The sequence below is a fragment of the Dermacentor variabilis genome, chromosome 1, assembly GCF_050947875.1.
Source record: "Dermacentor variabilis isolate Ectoservices chromosome 1, ASM5094787v1, whole genome shotgun sequence".
Classification (NCBI taxonomy): Eukaryota; Metazoa; Arthropoda; class Arachnida; order Ixodida; family Ixodidae; genus Dermacentor; species Dermacentor variabilis.
The window spans coordinates 66,210,169-66,228,801 of NC_134568.1; the positions used below are offsets into that span (position 1 = coordinate 66,210,169).

The 18,633-nt window shown below is 45.5% G+C and overlaps 1 protein-coding gene across 3 annotated transcripts in view; it reads right to left on the minus strand.

Moving 5' to 3' along the window:
* The window catches only part of Dora (zinc finger SWIM domain-containing dorado), a 219,791-nt gene that overhangs the window by 166,904 nt on the left and 34,254 nt on the right, over window positions 1–18,633 (minus strand). The gene's annotated exons all lie outside the window — the stretch shown is intronic.

Genomic DNA, 18,633 nt, shown 5'->3' on the forward strand with positions numbered 1-18,633 from the left:
AAGAAAGCGGCCGTCATTACTGTAACTCCCTAACTTCATGCCACCACTTATAAAACCCAGGGTGGGCCGATTTTACGTGTTTTCACTAAGTGCGACCACAAAAAATATTTTCTGGGAAACTGGCATTCCTTAGTAGTGGAGCATTCACACCAAAATAATAAAACTGCAATTCATCTGTCGCACTCAGAAGACGAATGGAAATCCCTGGATGAGAGACTCATCCCTGACATGGAAAGGGTTAATGCAGCAGGGAGGACCCAAATATTCAATACAAACATTTCAATAGCTAGAGATATTAAAAGTTCTATGGTAATAAACTTAAATAAAAGATAATATTCATTTGATTCATGTGTGGTTCACAGTACAATGGGGGCCAGTTCACAGTGTGCTGCAACACAGCCCTAGATCCTCCAGTGTAGAACCACACTGCTGCAATGCAGCCCTTGATTGTGGCATGGTGCAGGAGAGGCACCGCTGTAATGCAGGGAAGCCTCTGTACCTGGGCCCGTTTTCCAAAACGTTTGCCTTCCGCGAAACTATCGCCTTGGCCATGCCTCCGTCAACAGCGTGCGCCGAGTGGCTGTTTTAGCAAAACTGGAAAATAAACAGCTCTATCTAGTAGTTCCAAATTACATCATTTTAACATCAGGTGTCGATGGGTGCTCTCGACATATATTGAATGAACGAACATGTCTGACGTTCGGTTGGTGGTGGCGTGTAGTAGAGATAAGAGAGGTGGTAGTTTATAGTGTTCTTTTTGGTGGCGTTTTACACGTATTGTTTCATGGCGATAATTGCCGATTCATTTAAAATAAAACTTTACACATTTCCTTTTTCAATTTGTTTTACCTAAAGTGGCCGTAACCAACCGTAGTCAGTGCGCAGAACCTGTACTGCGGCCACTACACTCGAAAAGAACACACCGGAGTCGCTGTGCACTCGCACGGTGCGCTCTCTCATGTGATGTGCAGCATTTGAGAGTGCGTGTTGGTAGTGCACGCTGACGCCATGGGTAAGCAGTCACTTGGTTTATTGAACGCGACTATCACATCGGTGAAACTATCGCGGAAGGCGAATGTTTCATAATACGGCCCCTGCTGGCAAGGTGGTACGGATAAGGTGCATGGCATCATGCAGACTGTGCTTGCAGGGATGTCTACCGACACAGCGGGCACGCCCAGAGGATGTGAAAACATACCCCCAACCAATTCCAGAATGTTTCAACACAGCTGCAGTAGTCTTCAGCACATTGAAATTTGGTGTGGGCACTACTGTAACTGTGCGTTTCCCTGCTCCCATTAGATGTGATTATCCCAGTTGTCAGACAAAAATAAAAAGAAACTTTGTTTGTGGTGGAGAGCCATGGAAGTGCTTTATAAATATAAATACATCGAAGGGCACACGAAGCTTGCACTCGATCAAGAAAGCGGCCACATGCCCCAGGCTACTGAGCGATACGGCTAAGAAGATCAAACGGCCAGCCGCTTGGGACTCTTGTTAAAAAACATGTGCCATATGCTATACTGGCACCCATGTATGTTCTGCACTACTACCATGAACCACGCATGAAGTGAATGTAGCCTCCGAAAGCACCAATTTTTGTGGCAAGTTCTTAACCATTAATTCTTTGAGGGTCAAGACAAATATATGGTGCCGTGAGCAAGTCCCAAATGTTTAATGCCATATTATTTAAGATGCCATCTGTATGTTTGAAAAACACACAAATTTTTCAACTCTGTTATCCAGGAAGTGCTGCCACCTTGTGTGGATGGAAGCAATTTGTTATTTTTCGCTCCGTAGTCTCTTCAATTTCATTCCATGGCTTGTTTACGCCAGCACTTCATGACCACTAACGCATCCGAGCGGCAGTTAGTGTTGTTTTTATCTCGCAGGCTATTCCCATTTGTCATGCTTGCAAAACAAGGATGTCTATCTAGTTGATAAACTTTTAAAGGGTAACCTGCTGCCATGCCTGCGTTTCTACAGATTTCCGAAAACTGATTGCCCCTTGTTGACGATAGGATGAAGGATTACTGGAAATTTCCAATTTGTTTGGTTTTTCTGATGGGTACACAATCATAGCATTTTCTTGCATGTGCTCACATACACAGTTTGATTACGCTATGGACGTGCGTACCAGTTGCTCTTCTGCAAGTGAGTCATGCTGCAATTCCTTCGATGCAGACTACTGTTTAAGTGCCAAATCAGAATATATATCCATTCCAGGGCATCTACTTCTTCATTCTTATTATAAGTATTCATCCAAATCTATCTGTATTCATGAATAAACAATGAATGTCACCATAAAGAAACTATTGTTTCAAAAAAAATTTTCAGTAATTTTTTTGGTATAGGTCACCACAACGATTTTATAAACAAGCAAAAAAAAAAAAAAAAAAAAAAAAAAAAAAAAAGGAAGAAAAAAGCAAGATTGATTCGGTGGGACCACATTTGGCGAAGAAAACTTAACCCTCGAAGAGTTAAAATCAAAGGTGTACTGCTCCTATACATCCTGGCTGTAGCTTATAACGTTTGCTTATGGGAAGAAAAGTTAACTTTTAAGTTTACTTACACCATGCTGTTGGCTTTCATTACATGCTGTACATTCATCACATGTACAGACAATTATATTTAAAACTTGCACTAATACATTGCGAACATAAATTTGAATAAATAAAATCAAGACTGCAAAAATATGAAATGGCTACGAGTAAAATGGTTTCTTCTTGCACTATATCTGCCCTTAATAAAATTGGGAAATAAAGGGTTAACAGGTTCAGCACATGTATAGCTGGCCTTGTTTCAAAGCAATAGCGAGTACTATGTGCATTTCTGAAAGTCCAGATTACCTTTATGCATTATACGAAGTAAGTGCCCATGCAAGACACAAATGGGAGCATTACAGATACACAATCTATTGAATTTAGGAATGCATGCTTTGTGCGGCTTGCACAGAGAATTAGCAGGACATGCATTCCTGCTTCGAACCAAATTTGCTGTTGCTACAACACTCATATTTGTTAAAAAAAGAGAACAAATAAACTTAGATCTGCTTTTGTATTGTTTTGTCCCAAAGTATTAGTAATCGGTTCCCATGTTTTAGAGATAGTCTCTTATTGGATGCTTTTAAGTATAGCAAAGAAAGATATACAGTTCCCATGAAAGCACTGATGCCTATCTAGCAGACAACTCCACAGACTAAGCATTCTTGATGCAAAATGCTCTCAGGGTGTCTACCAAGTTGACATTTCCAAATTCCCCCGAGTTCTCCAGGTTTTCCATGAGTGCCTTTGCAAAATTCCCTGAGTAATGAAGAACGGTTTTATGTCAAGACAGGCTGAAACCACATCGCTTGATGTTGTCGTTCTCTAGTAAGCATATGAAAAAAATTATAAAAAAACAACTTAATCCAATTTGAATACTAAGGAGTAGTGTTTGTGTTATTCAAAAAGAGAATAGAAGGGGGGAGGGGTTAGTAAAATGCACAGCAAATAAAATGTCTTTGAAAAAAATTGCAAATGGAGTCGACATTCTCAAATATGAATAAAAAGGAGATATAAACACGTTTTTTGAGCTCAAGCTCCTTCAAAACGGCAGTAGCATGCTTCCTTTCATGTTCATTCCTCAATGCTTAGGCCCTTTCTGTTCTTGTCCTTCTTCCGCCACTCGTTCGCCCCACAGACCATTTGAAGCATCTTCTTGGTCAGTTGCACCGTCCACATCCGATTTTTCAAACTCCCTAGGGGCCGCGAAAATGTTGGAAAAATCGGCCAGTTGGAAAAAATAAATGCATGTCACTAACTGCCCTTAGGGGCTCAAACCCCCACAGGCACATTCAAAAACGCTCTGAAGGCCTGTCGGTACACGTATTAGGCATATCGGGGCTTGTACTGCGACAGGCAATACCGGGTGCACGCGTGTATAATTAAGGAATATACACTGTCTCCCGTGGCAATAGCCCCTTCCCATGCTTGTTATGCTTTATTGCAATACTTTTGCGTATGCTTCACCAAGTAACATTTCTGTAAAGAGGCGAAGCTGACTTTTGGGAACTGGCATTATGCAACGCCCCATGCTTTCCAAGATTCTAAGCCAATCGTGAGGACAACAAAGGCGGAGTCCGTGCCATTGCTGACAGCAGCGAATTCTTTCAATAAAAAACACGGGAAGCTTCATAGCAAACGTTGAAGCAGCCAGGCCTAGCGTTGCCGCAGCGGTGGCTACAGCTGCCAGCGCATCTGCATGGTAGAGCGTTCGAGGCCGCGAGGCAATCAAAATGGCAGCGGTGGTGGCTTTGATTAATACCGTTTTGGACCTGCGGTCCTGGCAAAACATCCGGTAAATAGGACAGCGAAGAGTTCTTGCATCCGAAATTTCAAACGTTCTGATACACTGACTCTATGGGGTACGTGGTAGTGCCGTGAAGCCGTCCAAATTATCGGGAATCCGGAAAGTCGGTTGTTGACTGTACACTGGCAACTCCTTAAGCCAACGACAGGGTGTCAAAGACGGTTCATTACGATTCCTGTCTGTTACTCGAGCCAGAATTACCGCAACTTTCGACCTTTTCAATAAAATTACGGCTAATTTTCCCTGATAGAGACACAAATTCCCCGAGTTTTTCCAGCCTATTCAACATCCCTGAGAATTCCAGGTTTTCCTGGTTGGTATACTCTACTCTACTCCAAGAAGATGCATTTAGCAACAGGCAGTAGCCACTTACGAGTGGTGCCAGTTAGTTGCCACACCTAAATCTGCTTCTGCATTTCACCATTCAGCCATTTCATATGCCAACAATTTCCACCCAAACAACCACGCTGTTATCTCTAACAGATATACAGAAGAGACGTGCACAGTTCTTGATTAATGCTGAAGTTAGTAACTGTTTAACAAACGCCAATTACCGATAGGCACAGAGATAAATTTGTGGAATTGAGTATTATTTCTTAGAGACAACTTCGCCCAGCTTTAAAAAAAACTAGAAAATAAAAACAAAATAAAAACAAAGAAGCTTTACCAATAAGCTTGCAGGCAATGAATGATCATGTTAAGAGAAATACTTCATCAATGAGCATTTCATACAAAGCCCGCTATGTGTTAATGTAACTGCGTATTTAAAATAAGGGACAGAATTTGCATGCAGAAGCTGTTGAAAAACAGCATTCAAATGACCAAATCACAAGGAAAACATAATGAACAATGAAAAAAAAAAGAAGAAAAAAAAAAAAAACACTGCCTACCTCCTACTGCTGGAGGTATGTTTAAGCATGACACAGATCCTTATTGCACCACCATCAACACAGATTGTGCTTCCAAAATCCATTGCACTACTATCACTGTTTTTTGTCATCACTTGCATCTTGTCGCTCTAGCTGTCCCTTGCCTGGCACCAACAAAACACCATAAGGCACCCATCTAAATTTTTTTCACTGCACAAAGTAAATCCACTCCCTCCTCTTCAGGCATTTCTACTACACAGCATAATCTGTGGCCAGTGTTCAATGTAATTGGCGCTTGCAACTGCCTGAACATAGCAGAGCAGTTCAGAGTAATTATGCTCTGCAATGTGGCCAGATTGTCACAGATGCAGTGGGTAACACCATCACATACTGGCACTGTCTAGTGCCTGTAAATATTATCTTTAGTGGCACCATATTTTGCCAATCTGTGCTTCCCATCCACGCCACTCTTCCTGGTGCCCTTTCTCCATGAGACATATTCTGGTCAGTCACTCACTTAATTAAGCAGGCAGCAATGAGGAGTCTCTACTCCCAAGCATTTTGAAGATGTTTTCCTCTGAGGTATAAAGTATATTCTTAAGTCACAGGAAATATAAACAATAAAAAACAAAGGTAAATGTGGCCTCGTAATGAAAACAAAGGGACTTTAATAAGGTACAGCAACAGGGGAAGAGCACTCTAACACTGCTATCAGTGGCAATATAATAGCATTTAGGTGAAACAAAGCTTGTGTGTCGTGTTTGGCAAGAATTTGTTCTTGAATACCCCAAGCACACTCCAAAGGGCTGTATTCACTGCCACTAAACTACACGTTGTTGCAATGTTTCGCACCTTCAATTACTGAACATTCTGCCGGGGTATTCTGCCAGTGTCTTCGTAGTGGATATGTCCATTTCGTCTACTGCTGAAGTGCTGATTGGCTCGGGATTCCTGTCGCTTTCTTGAGCACACCCGAACTCAGCCAATCAGAACTTCAGCAGCAGACGAAATGGACATGTCCACTGCATGAACACTTACAAAATAGCCCCCCCCCCCCCTTGTGGTTTAACTATAACCCCAGTATACTCCAAACAAAGCAACAATTTGAGTGATACAAATGTGCTGGAGTAAGCCTACTGTGCACATGTTTAACAAGCTTGTGCCACATCCCTCACCTAAATTAGCAGCACCTGTCTTGAAGGGACAAGAAGCTCAGTGGTTATCACATTCAGCAACCTTCCCATGCACTGAACTACAGAGCAAACTTGCTTCAATCGCAACGGTCAACAAAATTTGATTCTATTGATGCACAGCACAATTGAAAATTTAAAGTTCTGCGGCTTTTTTTATATTTACTGGAAAATAACGTACAGGCTCTGTGCAGGGCATTGAGGAAAGGAGGCATTAAGAAAAAAAAAAAAAGATGGGTGAAAACAGAGGGAGAGAGAGAGAGAGAGAGAGAGAGAGAGAGAGAGAGAGAGAGAGAGAGAGAGAGAGAGAGAGAGAGAGAGCGCAGGGGGAAAGCGTACTAGAAAAGAGTGGAACAACAAAACAAAATATTGGCAACACTTTACGACTAAGGGCACGATTAGCAAACAAGGCATTCATATAGAATGCTGGAGTGAAACATGGTTACAAATGTATTAAGACAAGTGTAGGACAAACTAAGATTTATTCAAAGATTATCGACATAAATAGCAAACAAGGCATTAAATACTTGAACAAAAATATGGTTGCAAAGTCAACAACAGTGAAACAATGAAAGATAGAACCCTGATTGTCGATAACCATATATTAAAGCAAGCACCATAATGAACCAAACATAATTCACCATATGGCTGGGTTGTTACATCTTAGTGGCTCCCTGTACATTATAGATTTCCTCCTCCAAACCAACTCCCAAAAGGACCAGAAATAATTTCCTGGTGCTACAATAATCCACAGTAGGACTTTTTATGCAATGTACACATTATACTGCACAAATTCTTTCGAAGTGTTCATTATTTTGCAGAAATTTACTCAAGGTTTGAACACACTACAGAAAAAAAAATTAAACAAATAGGTGCGGTGGGGGGGGGGGGGGGGGGGGAATGACTCATTTAAGAACATCTTTACTATCCCAAGCACCAAGAGAAGGATCCTTGTCATGATGCCAGATTCCCATGACTCAGTTCTTTCTCAATGCACAACAAACTGATTTATAACAGATGAAATTATTAGCCGAATGTGAATTTAAATGTAAAGTTTAAAAATACTTGCGTTAAATATTGAGCAATTTTTCTATTATTGATCCCTAATGTCCCACAGTACTGACACGTGATGACAGAAACTTGAGCAGGTACCAAAATAACAGGAATTTTTTGCATTATGAAATTGTTAAAGGACTTCTTTTCACCAGGGCGTCAGACTTCCTTGGTTTAAAGAAGTGTCCCAATGCATATAGAAAACCTTTACTGGTTATTTCATATTACCAGATTTACAATTGTCCGTACTAACTCAGTTTGTACATAATCTTTAATGCACACAATGAAACACTTATTAGGCAACTACTATAAACATACTTCCAAGTGCATCAAACAATTTTTTTTCTTTGCACATTTGCACAAAGACACACAAGTACTGATGTCAAACTTTTGCTGTGCTTTTTCCCTAATGTAAACATGTCACTGCTGAGCAAGTACTCATGGTGTGAAGACTCAATGACTCTAGGAGACAGCAAATTATATCTATTAATGAGGCTAATTGAAGGCATCTGATAGTGCTGCTTTGTACATGGCAAATTGCACTCCATGATCAAACACCATCCCAAATCACTGAAGTGCTATTCAGCCCAGTGTAGGATTTTGAGCCTACACTTCTTTTCTACTGCAAAACCTGTCCTATTTCCTCTTACGCAATGCTTCTTTGCACTCTACACGGGATATGAAGAGCTGTGAAGGCAATGAAAGTGAGGAGAAAGATTTAGTGAAAAAACAAAAAATTAAACTCTGAAGTATTGTGTGCCAAACCACAATCTGCTGATTACGAGGCACATTGTAGTAGTGGATTTAAATTTCATTCAAACTGCGGCCACGGTGGCCTTGATTTGATAGATGTACTGAGACACAAGAATGAAAATGCTCTAAACCAGGCTCATCTGATATGGAATGCAAAGAAATATTAAGTGGGAAGGAATGGCAAGAAAGATTTTGGAGTGCAAATATAGAGGGCAGCTTAGGCACTCAATGTACTAGGTGGTGCAGTGCTGCTGGCACTATTGCACCAAACTGATCAATACAGAAGTAGTTTATGACATGACCACTAGCCGTGACTGCTGCATATTGAGTTTGCCACATTTGAAGCAGATATTGTTACGTGTCACATGCTTGAGAAAATGAAGACTTATAGCCCAATTACTGGACTTCATATACCTAAAGAACAGAACATATATACTTGCTAATGTTTCGGCCATGGCATGGTCTTAACATTCGTAAGTGAATGTGCTTTTTTCGTTCAGTGTGCCCGTTCTTTCCAATCGCTTAGGTCAAGCGTCTTTCTTCACCTCTGCCGTTAAACCGCTCATCCGTTTATGACACTCGGGCCCATGTTGTGCACACTGTTGTCATGAGTTTTGTTTGCCTCTTCTTCCTCTTCTCTTTTCCACCCATGGTCAGGCTGTCACTCAACTGTCCTGCCTAAAACTTCCAACTGGCAGTTTTCATCTAGAATTGAGCCCTTGCCCTACTGGTTGTGCACAGTAACATCACGAGAGTGAGTGCAGAGGAGGACTCTTGTGGCAACTACAATGTGCATAGACTTTTCTTCTCGTCCAACAACCCCTTTGAGAATTGCTTATACACCAAGCTGAAGAATGGCACCATGCCTAGTGCTAATGGATGGTTCTACTACACTGGGTTGCATTCACAGGGGGCAAATGCTGTCGGAGATTAGCTTATTATCTTGTCACCCAGCCCTTCCTCCCTTCACAGTGATGTGGGGGGCCTCTGCTTTCCATGTCACTCAGGACCGGGTGTTTGCAGCGTTGAGTGTTGCTGAAGATTGGGTGCAAATAAAGCTCTACAGTTGAACCCTGTTGATATGTTCCTCAATATTGCGCTTTCGCGGTTGCGACCTAAATCCCATTTAATCCCATGCACTATGTTTCCATTTAATATGTTACCATTCTGTGATGTTTCAGCATCTTATGTTGTATATGAACATGGCAGTAACGTATATTTAGGAGTACCGACTGAAGATGCACAAGCCAGGAACTGCATAAGCATGTCTGGAGAAAGTGTGCATAGAGAATAGTTTGCGCAGCAGCCGAAGTGCGCATCCCCCAGTTAAAGCCTACCGATAACCACGCACACTAGGCCAAATCGTATCCGCCAAGTGCAGGGCTACATTTATTTTTGGGCCACCAAATGTCTCATATAAGTCGTATAAGCGCCAGTTTGCTTTAGTTAGCTTCGCTGAAACAGAGCCATGTTATGTGGTAAAGCATATCTAGAGTAGCAAGGATCCACTGTTAGGGAACATAGGATGTGTTCCTTTAATTACAGTGGAATCTCGATAAACGGAAATCGCTTAAACGGAATTGCCTCTTAAACGAAACACCATCCTCATGGTTGGTTGGGTTTGTATTCATGCAATTTTACTCAGCTTTGTCTCTCAGTTGTGGGGATGCGCGACTCTCGCGCGTCCCCTGATATGTTTTTCTCGCATGGCGCGTCTCCTGTAATCCGGCTTCGCCGCGTGGCCTGCGTGATAGCCGCGGCGGTCGATGTGGTTGGGGCGGAGTGCGAGAGATGGCGCAAGTGTTGCGCTGCTAACGCCGCCTCACGGCAGGGTTACTTGGGGGCGCAGGGGAGAACAGGCTGTCTCTTTCCCGGCGGGTCGGCGAACAGCGTGGACGTCCCGCGCGCTCGCGCCGACCCAGGCTTCTGCGAGACCGTCTCGCGTGGACGTCTTGGAATGCGCCACCGTTCGCGTGACAGTACGCGCGAACGACCAGGCGTTGGGATCCAGCATGGGGCGAACATATTCGCTCGCTATCCGGTCGCGGCGAGTCAAACTTCTACATTTGTCGCGTGCCCATAGGCATGTTTTGTGGATAGCAACTCGGCTAGCAGGCATTGATCTATGAAAGGTGCAATAAATGCCCTTGTGATTGTTTGCACTACTGTGTTGTCGTTCCTTTGTCCCAAGAGCACGGAGGAGAACCTCACATCTGGCTGCCCAACGTGGGGCTCTTGGGGCATCAGACGATAGATTTACAGTTTTGCTTCGTTCAAGACCTTTGTTTGAACCGAAGTGTAGGGCTAGCGTGGATTTTGATCGCTAGCGTTGGCGGCGTGCTTTCCTGAGAGAGGCGACGGTGGCTCTAGTGTTTGAACTTGTCAACATGCTAAGCCTTTTCGCAAGTGTTTTTTTCAATGACATTCGTTGGTACGAGAGCCACGTGGTCTGCATCCTGGGAGAGCGAGGCTTAGCGCCCGCGTAGCAGTGGCAAGCCTGAAGCGAGTGAGTACGGAAGTCTTGTGGGTGGTTCGAATTTCTCATGTAAATAGCTTCTCCTATCTCTTTGACTCTGATGAAGTCGCGGCTCTGGCAGCCGGGTGGCCGCGGGCCACGGGTGCCACTACGGGCTGACTGGTATTGCGGCCTGGCACCGGGCGCTCAGACACAGTCCGGGACGGTGGGCGCCGTCAACTCGGATGCTGTGTGCACCGAGCGGAGTAGGACCACCTCACAGAGCTGACGTCTCCTCGCGGCTGCCTGTCTTGCGCTCATTTTGGGTGTTGTTTTTGGATGCCGGTTGTTGTCAGGGTAGCGACGCTTTAGGCCTAAGGCTTTACGAAGCTGCCTGTCGTACGTGGAGGGACACAACCTGGTGGACCGTGGCGTTGAGGTGTTGCAATTTGCTTCCCTCATTTTATTTAGCCTCGCACGAATTGAAATTACTCGTTCGACTCAAGGAAGCGAGCTTCGTTCACATGAACTTAGCATCTGAGTAGCAGCCCAATCTTTTGCTAGCCGAGTTGAACATTGTACCACGTGGGCGATGCGCATGCAGAATTCATCTCCCTTGCACAACTTTAGTGTTTGCCAAGTGTGTTGAGTGTACGCAGCGTGATTGGAGTCACCCCTGGCTTGCTGTCACCTGCACATCGTCTGCGCTGCTGCCCCGGACTACGATCGAGCCACCCCGGGCGATGGTGATGCTGTGGCCAGTTCGGCGCAGCGACTTCGGCGGCCTCCTTTATCCAGCTCACAACCCTCGGCGGCGGACAGAAGAGCCGGCGGTCACCGACAGCTACGGCGGCTCTTGCCAGCAGGGCGCGTCGGCGCGAGCGACGCTTGCTCGTACCGACTACTGCGTCGTCGCTTCCGGAGTCCTGGCCTGGCATCGTGCCGTCGATCCTGCAAAGCTGCTGCCGTGACCGGCAGACGCCAGCGGTGTACCCAAGGACAGTCGGCTCGCACGCTATGGACAGCGTGTGGACATTTCCTCAGCGCGGCCACTGTTGCATGCACTACCTTGATGTTAGACCGTGTGACATGTTTCGCCGGAATATGTAGTGATTTAAGGTTGGGGGATGTGGGGATGCGCGACTCTCGCGCGTCCCCTGATATGTTTTTCCTGCATGGCGCGTCTCCTGTAATCCGGCTTCGCCGCGTGGCCTGCGTGATGCCCGCGGCGGTCGATGTGGTTGGGGCGCAGTGCGAGAGATGGCGCGAGTGTTGCGCTGCTAACGCCGCCTCACGGCAGGGTTACTTGGGGGCGCAGGGGAGAACAGGCTGTCTCTTTCCTGGCGGGTCGGCGAACAGCGTGGACGTCCCGCGCGCGCGCGGACCCAGGCTTCTGCGAGACCGTCTCGCGTGGCCGCCTTGGAATGCGCCACCGTTCGCGTGACAGTATGCGCGAACGACCAGGCGTTGGGATCCAGCATGGGGCGAACATATTCGCTCGCTATCCGGTCGCGGTGAGTCAAACTTCTAGATTGGTCGCGCGCCCATCGGCATGTTTTGTGGATAGCAACTCGGCTAGCAGGCATTGATCTATGAAAGGTGCAATAAATGCCCTTGTGATTGTTTGCACTACTGTGTTGTCGTTCCTTTGTCCCAAGAGCATGGAGGAGAACCCCATAGTTGACATAATCCTGCAAATCGATCTCCTGATCAACTGATATTTAGGTCCCACATTGGTCAGCGACCGTATGCACAGATCCCCTTGCAAATCTAACGGAAACCCACACATTTAAGACCTAGTTCTAATAAAGCCAAAATTTCTTTTCAATGGATATAATGAACCATGTATTAGTTCATAATGAAGAATGACTGTTACGTACTGATTAGGCCAAAATCTGATGGCACACAACACTGCTAGTAACCTGTCCGATGCAGCAGTAGAAAACTCCCACGAGCTGTTAGCTAGCTGGAAACGTGCAAACTGGCTGTTCTGCCAGGTGAACGACCACGTCTGCACACTACATGCTGCCTACACTGCGCCTTTGTTGAAGGCACAACGGAATGCGCGGCTGGCTGCATGTGGAAGCAAAATAATTCTATGCATGCTAAGCTGCCTAGTTGCAGCAGCGACAAACCACTGAACACACACAACCAATGAGTTTTTTCACATCCTAGGACCACGCTTTATAACAATTCATATTGCTTTCCATGGCTTTTCCCCTTTGTCATTGGTTGAGCTGGAGCCGTGCCATTGTTAAGGCTGTGGTCTGCCGTTCAGTGCAACGACTGAAACTAACACAAACACAGCGCAAAAGATGGGGACAAGATAGAAAGATACACATGGCGGGGCTGACCACCAGTCTGTCTTTATGTGTCTTTTTATCTTGCCACCATCTTTTGCGCTGTCCTTGTGTTATGATGAATTACCAACATGCCCAAGCCTCTACATTTATCAGAATGAAACTACAGTAAAACCTTGTTAATATGCATACTCTTAATAAGCATTTCCGGTTTAAATATAGTTGCGATGAACTCCCCGCCCTGTCGCCATTGAACTGTATATACTGACCAACTGCTTAAGCCATAGTCGCTCAATGCATGCCAAATCGTTATACATAGCACATATTTGCCTCATTTTTCGGCGGATACAAGCATGGAATTGGTGAAATGTTGTGTGCGCCGACCATAGATAGCGAAATTGCAGTGCACGGATCTTTCCTGGACTGCAGTCGTCACCGATGGCGATGTAAAACAAGGTAGCCATGACATCTTTCCTGCTCCCATAGCTTCTAACGATGTGGCTGATGGCCCTGCTGTATATGGCATGGCTAGTGCATTGACCGCCATGAGAGCGTTTACAGGGAAAAGTGGGCCATGATGAAAAAATTGACTCGCGGCCTTGCTGAGTTTGAAGATGCCATTGTTTCTGCAAGGCTTCCACAGCAACAAGTGCAAATCAGATTTTTTTTGCTGCCTGTTTGCAAATAAAAGTTGCCTGTGTGTGTTTCAGTGAGAATTCACACATTTTTTTTGCCACTATGTGTATAGCCACTCATCTGACATTGTAGATTAATTAGTACATCACTACGTACCAATTTGTACCAACTACGTATTAACAAGGTTTTACTCTGTATGACCTTTGCTCTCAATGTCTTGGTGATTGCTCCGCTTATCGACGTTTTGTGTAATACTAGTAGTCAGTGTAAAAAAGGCTTTCTTTAGAAGCGCCTGCTAAAAAATAATGTGCAGGGAAGGTCACTGTGTGACATCAGAGGCTTGCAGTGCTGCTCACAAAACACTGATAAGCTCTGCTGCTGCTTCTTCATGCATGACATCATCGAAGTTGCGTTAGCAATGACAAATGCATCACAGTTGTCCTACTGACAAACACACAGCATAAAATAATGTTTTTGTCCTTTGACGCGGGCTTTTGCAACAGCTGACTCAGTGGTCACTAACCCACAACCTCAACGAGCAGTGCTAGCCATATGCATGGACAACTGTTATAATGAAGCAAAGCTTGGTTCTCCCTTAGACTTCGTTATAACAAGGTTTTACTGTATGCACAGGCATCCAATACTTAACTCCTGACTTATGCAAAGTGAACATATAACTATGTACTGAATTATACAAGCTATTTTAACTCTAACACCAAGTAGGTGCACTGAAAAGTGCATGCTATATACACCCGACCACAAAAATAAAGGCCAAGTGGCCAATGCCATGGCTGGCTGACTAGCCTTCCCATTTTTGCAATAAAGTGCACAGACAATACAAAGCCGTTATCCACTTGGCTGTTCTCTACAGTACACGGCTATCCCTGCTGCTTACCAGCTCAGTGTTTTAAGCCTACAGCTAAATAATCATAAGTGATTAAAGACAAACAACCAAAGTGAACAACCAATCATTTCCAGCACAGTTTATGCTTTATGACTGGCAGCAGCATGTCATGATATCTGATGAGTGCAAGCTCATTAACGGCAGAAGGCACCAATGTTAAATGCCTGAAGCACACAAGTGTATGTTCGTGCTCTTTGCTCTGTCACAGGCCACTGACATACTTGCATACCTGCCAACCTGAACGTTAAGAAATTCGTAAAACTATTGCGGCGGCGGCGGGGGAGGGGGGGGAGGTGCAGCAGCACTTATTTTTTAAAGGGATCTATTTTTTGCGACAAGCTTACTCACGTTTTCACAGCCGGAAGTGAAATCCGTGTCTTGGAGAGTAAAGAGCGAAAACTCCATTGGGGCACAATTTATTTTTGCAATGATTTTGCTGTTGCAGACTTTGCTTGCTTCAGAAACTTCTCCATGTAGGTTTGCTCAAAGCAAGTACCACTCTGGTGCCCCTTGACCATCAGCAGACTTTCAAGTGTATTCTCATACACAGATGAGCGAAACTCCGAGTTTTGTTCACAGTGCTGAATATTCTCTCACATTCAGCATTGCTGTGGGGAATGGAGAGAATACGCAGCATAGCCATTGAAATTCTGTGGAACCCGAGCGATCCATCGACACTTCGAACGCTTCCTAATTGTGACTACTGCATGTCGCATCTTGGCTCATTCAATATGTCGGCTGGAACCTGATATGTTTGCAACTTGGCAAACTCGACTTCAAGTGCGTCGATTGCCTCTTCTTTTGATTCGCCACTCTGCTGGGGTAGGATAGCAGGCAACGCCAGAATAAAATGGCGTACACTGTTGAATGAAGCAGCTTCCAGAGCTTGTACTTAAGCAACTTCAGCCATGTGGAGATTGACGTCTTCTAGCGGGATTTAGTGGCGAATGTAATCGCATGCTGCCATTAAGTACAGACGTACAGCAGAGAAGAACTGCTCTCTCTCAATGCAGCTTAGTGTCACAACCGAGTATGTCTGGTTCTCTGCAGCTCCATAGTTGCATGCCTTGACAACACCTGGGTGCACAAACCTAGTCAGGAGATCCTCGAAAAGGCGGTTCAAGAGGCCCCTCAGTACATGAATCTGAGGAGCCTGTGCCTGAAGAGGGCAGTTTGCCTTCTCAAAAAGCGGTATAACATTTTGGAGAAAAAGACAACATGCCGTTTAGCTCCGATGACAAAAAATAAAACAGGCGCTCCTCACGCGTTATGTGGCTGGCTTCCCCAGAATCCTTGGTATGAAGTTTTTTTTTTTACTTGAGGTCTAGAATGAGCTCCTTTTCTCTTTGGCGAGAGTTCATCGCCGTCAGTGCTTTTTTCCCCCGAGGCCTGCAGCAGTCTTATGAAGATGTGAAGCAGACCTTGGGGTCAGTGCAGGGTTCTTAGGGGTTTGCGAGGGAGTCTTCGGAATTTGGCAAGACTAAAAAAAAAAAAAAAAAAAAAAAAAGAAGAAGAAGAAGAAGAAGAAGAAAAGCTCTGCTTGTTGCACTGCTTTGTTTCAGATAAAAAAAGCTGAGTAGTGGTTTCTACTGGTCAAGCAGCCTCTTCAAACACTTTCCCAACGTCAGCCAACGTGTCGGCGAATGCTTCAACATCTTTCTGACCGTGGCGTCATACATTTTTTTGGAACTCTAAGTCCATCTTTCCGTTTCGAGCTTTTCTCTTGTTAAAAAAAAGAAATGTCAACCGAAGCCTCATCAACCTTTACAGGAAGGCATGAAGCTCCTATTTGGGTGGCCAAGTTGATGAGATGGCACGGGCAACAAACCCCTATCAAAGCTGGTTGAGCCTCTCTCAATACAGTAGAAGCACTGTTTTTCTTGCCGATCATGACATTGGCATTGTTCGAACACATAACCAACAGGTTTCCAAAAGGCAAATTCTGACACCTCGTCCAGAACCAGATTTGATATCTTGTGACCCGTCACTTCCGCTTGGATTGTCCTGAGGCAAAGAAGGCGGCTTTCGACTCTACTCGTTTCTTTAACGAAATATGTCGCAACAATAGGGTAAAGCTGTGTATCCCTATTGTTACTGCCATCCACAGCAATCGAAAACACTTGCTGTTTCAAGGCATCCAGCAAAGGAGTCTACGCATTGGCGGCCATTTCCAGAACAATTGAAGTCGTCTTTGTTCTTCCAGAGGCGTAGCGTTTCGCTTCTTCGCACTTAGGGAACATCTTCTGGAAAAGCGGTCCGATATGATCGCTGACATCCAGTGGGATGTTGTGCTCTACTAAAACCCAGTGAAGAGACATTCTGCACGAATCACACCGAGGTCGTTGTCGCTGCGTACAAAACTTGCTAGGCTTGGCTGGCTGTCGTCCGCGGCTCGCACGTATCCCTGTTGCTTTTTCAAAACGATGTGGACTTTGATGTCAGACTTGCCGCCATGTGAGATGTTCACATCACAGGCACGCGTGGTGCAGAATCCGAACTTCTCCCCTTTCTTCGACGGCACAAAGCACGGAAATTCTGCCGTGTACGATTTCAAACACTTGGAAGTAGTGTCGGGGCTTTGAGCCCGCTATCGCACTGTGAAGCCGCTACAGGCCGGAGTCGCACTGCGTCCGACGCGGCAGCTAGTCACACAAAAGGCGAGGCCAACAGTGCAGTGACTGAAGCTGACTGAAGTCCGAACCCGCGCGCCCGCGCGAACAAAAGCAACAGCACTGCAACAGGTTTGCGGAGGCGCTAGAGGAGCTATCGGCACTATCGAGCTTTGGATATGGATTCCGTGACCCCCCTAGTAGATGACAGAAGTCACTACACCTTTGTAGCTACTGATGATGATACCACGTACAGTCGAACCCGCCTATATCGAACCCGTTTACATCGAATTATTCTATATATCAAACAATTTCTTGTCACGATATAGTTACACTGAGTATATATCGCAAAAATTACGCTTACACTGAACAAAAATAGCAGCGACACCCAATATATCGAACGTCAAGCGGCGGAAAGTGCCCCCGGAAGTTGGCTTTCCCTCGCGGTGGCGGAGAAAACCCGGCTGCGCAGCTCCATCCAACCGCTCTCCCTACCGTGACCGCGCCCGACCGCGCTGCCTCGGACGAGTCGTCGGCACCCCCCCCCCCCCCCCTGCAAAAAATGATCCTGGCCCGCCCACAGCGCTTGCTCAGACAGCCAATTAGATGCTCTTGTGCCCTCGTCATGCAAGATAGCGAAAGTGCGACTTGTCTCGCTGTTTTTGTGTGCGCCTTGTAGGCCTTCTCCCGCAGTGTTGCCGTGATGAAGCGGAAGAATTTGCCTTTCGTCGTGAAGCTCGCAATCATAAATCGTGTCGAACGTGGTGAGAAGTCGGGTGTCCCCGCAGAACACAATATTCCGAGGAGCACTCTCGGCACGATCTTGAAGAATAAGCGGGAGATTAGGGCTAAAGCGTCCAAACTCGCGACCCGGTGCCCGTGGCGCCTGACCCGTACGCACGGCCGTGTACGAGTGGTTAATCTGAAATTGCTTCAGCCGTGCCGACTTCCGCGTGCTCGGTGATGACCGTAAATTCTGATGAATGCGACGAAGCCGTTGCCAGTGTTGCCGAAGTTTGGAGCGAACTGTCAGAATTTCTGGAAGCTGTTGACGAATCAACGGTGGATGAGTTTGTGAGCGCAAATGATGTGTCGCGACCACGGGAGAGCCCGAAAACGAAGACTACATTGCCAACATCGTACCGAGCACAAGTGAAAGTGGGCACAATGAGGAAAGCAACGATGGTCCTTGGCCCACATCCTCCGAAGTGATTGGTGCGCTCGCACTAGTCCGGTGCTTCTGCGCGAATGCGGAAAGTTGCGGCCTCAGCTGCTCCGGCTCCTTAATGTGGAAAAGTGCGTGCGTCGCAGGCAGCGAAATTGCCAAAGCAGAAGAAAATGCAGGACTATTTCGTGCGAAACTAAGCTAGTTTAATCAATAAAGTGATTTTATAAATGGTATGTGCTTTTATGACATCCAATTATTTAGCAGGTTTATATCGAATTATGCTCTATATTGAACTGATAGGCGTATTTTTGGGAGTTCGATATAGCCGGGTTCGACTGTACACGTA